We start from the raw sequence: 3,268 nt of genomic DNA, 5'->3' as shown, positions 1-3,268 counted from the left end.
TCGGTTTAGCACTGAGGGTCTTCACTCAACACACACATACACACACACACACACGTACGTACACACACATGTACACAGCACCTAGCCAAACCTGGAGGTTTTAGGACACTTCTAAATACAGCGCCGTGGAGAAGGACAGAGAGGAAGGAGATGAGACGTGAAGGGAGGGAGGGAGGGAGGGAGGGAGGGAGGGAAGGAGGGAGGGAAGGAAGGAAGGAGGGAGAAGTGTGTTGGAACAGCGTGGGATACCGGCACATTCCACACAACTGTCTCGGAGGTGAAGGTGGTTTGTGTGTGTGTGTGTGTGAGAGCATTGCCTTTAGGTATAAACGTCAACCCTTGATCACAGTGGGGGTGGGGTGGGGGTGCAGAGGGTGGTGATATCGGTGTGGTGTGTGTGCGTGTAGGGGGGAGGGGGCTAGCTGCACGGAATGTCCCCAGCCTTCCTTCCTGTCCATCCCAGGGAGAGAGTAGGGAGGCTGGTCACGTGTCTGCGGCCCACAGCCCCTGAACAAAAGCCCTGGGTGTGTTTGTGTGTGTACTGTGTGTGTGTGTGTGTGTGTGTGTTTGGGGGGGTGGGGGTGCTCGGCAGGGGCACTGCCCCACTGTCTCTGTGTCCCTGGAGGAAATGGAGAGCACTCCACTGCTCCCCTGCCCAGGGCATGCATGCCTTCCCCCGCCTCTGGAGTTGCTATGGGCCAGGAGGAGCCACACACACACACGTACCACACACACACACACACATGTACACACACGCGGTGAGCTGAGGTGGTGAGGCGAGGGCGGTGGTGTCAATGGTGGCAGACACAGAGTCGGGCTGCCATGACGACACAGGACACGGCAGCGTAAGGGAGAAAATCACAAACACACACGCAGCATGCACACACACATTCAGCATACACACACACACACAGCATGCACACACACACATGCAGCATGCACACATCACACACTCACACATGCAGCATGCACACACACACATGCAGCATACACACACCACACACACACACACACACAAACAAGACACACACGTACAGAGAGAGAAAGAAAATACAAAACTAAAAACCCTTCATTTCTCCGCTGACAACACGTACAGTGGGTGAGGAAAAGGCTTTGGTAGCTCCAAGAAGCATCATGAAATCATTATCATGTCATTGAAGTCTAGGAAATACACACACTGGGTAAGTAGAGGGTAATGCCACTACTTGGCAACGCGGCACAGCTTTCCTATGATAACTGGGGAGTGTGTGTATATCATAAGTGTGTGTGCAGTGTGTGTGTGTGCCTGGGGGGATCTCCCTCCTCCCTAAAAGAGGTACCTGTCTGAAACCGTGTGCTCGCTGGTACAGTGTCTGTCTCGGTTGTTATCACATTCCATTAGAGAGCGCCTTGGTGGCCCCGTCACTCTCTGAGAGATCAGCACACAACTAGCCTCTTCTGAGAGGCGGCACTGACAGGACAACACACACACACACACACACGTACATACACACCACCTACAGCAAATACCTTACAAGAGAAAACAAAGAGGGGGGTGGGGGGGGGGTGGTGTGAATAATAATCACAGTAGGCAGCATTCTTAGCTAGACTAATTTAACACTACAGATCGTGGCAGCCCAGGGCTCTCTACATGTCCCTAATGCAATGAGCCTTGCATGTGAAATGCCCTGGCTGCCGGCACACACACACACGCACACACACACACACACACAAACCAGCAGCAGTTCAATGTTTCCCATTAGGGCACTCATGTGAGATGACAATAAAGCATTAAAACGGTGCCCCGGTCCTCCCCAGCTCCCGGTCCTCCCCAGCTCCCGGTCCTCCCCAGCTCCCGGTCCTCCCCAGCTCCCGTTCCTCCCCAGCTCCCGGTCCTCCCCAGCTCCCGTTCCTCCCCAGCTCCCGGTCCTCCCCAGCTCCCGGTCCTCCCCAGTTCCCGGTCCTCCCCAGCTCCCGGTCCTCCCCAGCTCCCGTTCCTCCCCAGCTCCCGGTCCTCCCCAGCTCCCGGTCCTCCCCAGCTCCCGGTCCTCCCCAGCTTCCCGGTCCTCCCCAGCTCCCGGTCCTCCCAGCTCCCGGTCCTCCCCAGCTCCCGGTCCTCCCCAGCTCCCGGTCCTCCCCAGCTCCCGGTCCTCCCCAGCTCCCGTTCCTCCCCAGCTCCCGGTCCTCCCCAGCTCCCGTTCCTCCCCAGCTCCCGGTCCTCCCCAGCTCCCGTTCCTCCCCAGCTCCCGTTCCTCCCCAGCTCCCGTTCCTCCCCAGCTCCCGTTCCTCCCCAGCTCCCGGTCCTCCCCAGTTCCCGGTCCTCCCCAGGCAGTCAGGCCGCGCTCGCCGCCCCGCTAGACCCCAGCGTGCGACCGTCGTCGACGGCCGATGACTGACAGCTTCATTTGCTGGGGTTTAGGTTTCTCGCCGAGCCAATAAACACTCGCCAAGCGGGGAGAGAGCCAGGAAGGGGGGGAGGAATGCGGTTGTTTTGGGGTCACCCAGGGATAAGTGGCAGGGCTGGTGTCGACCTCTGTCATCTGGAGCCAAAGCCGGGAGGATGGCTGTGATTTCCTGCCTCTTCTGATGTGTGTGTGCGTGTGCGCGCGCGCGTGTGTTTGCATACGTCCTTCATTGTGTGGTTGTGTGTGTGTGTGTGTCAATGCGATTCTCATTTGGAGGGAGGAGAGTGTGTGTGTGTGTTCTCCCTGACCGAGTGCTTTGTGCTCTCTGTTTACAGACAGGCCGTGGTTCCTGTCTCCCCGAGGCTGGCGGCTGTTTAGCCCCCTCTGACAGGCCTCCGGCCGCCCGTGACTGGACATCCCACCAGCTGCTCCCCTCCGACACAACACCAGCAGGGGGGCGTGGGGGGGGGAGTGTGTGTGTTTGTGTGTGTGTGTAAGAGAGAGAGGATGTGTGTTTGTGTGTGTGTGTAAGAGAGAGAGAGAGTGTGTGTGTGTGTGTGTGTGTAAGAGAGAGTGTTTGTGTGTGTGAGACAGGGTGTGTGCATGAGAAAGAGAAAGTGTGAATGTGTGTGTGTGTTTGAGAGAGCGAGAGACAGAAAGTGTGTGTGTGTGTGTGTTTGAGAGAGCGAGAGACAGAAAGTGTGTGTGTGTGTGTGTGAAAGACAGTGTGTTTGTGTGTGTGAGAGAAACAGCGTATGTGGCATAAGAGTGTGTTTGAGAGAGGGTGTGTATGTATATGTGTGTGTGTGTGGGGGGGGGGGGTAGAATCAAGATGGAGGGGAGAGATAGGATAATCTGTCTACTATCCGACACCAGGGACTGGA

This window comes from Osmerus mordax, chromosome 22, assembly GCF_038355195.1.
Source record: "Osmerus mordax isolate fOsmMor3 chromosome 22, fOsmMor3.pri, whole genome shotgun sequence".
Classification (NCBI taxonomy): domain Eukaryota; kingdom Metazoa; phylum Chordata; class Actinopteri; order Osmeriformes; family Osmeridae; genus Osmerus; species Osmerus mordax.
The sequence above is the reverse complement of the archived record's forward strand: the minus strand, read 5'-3'. Positions refer to the sequence as shown.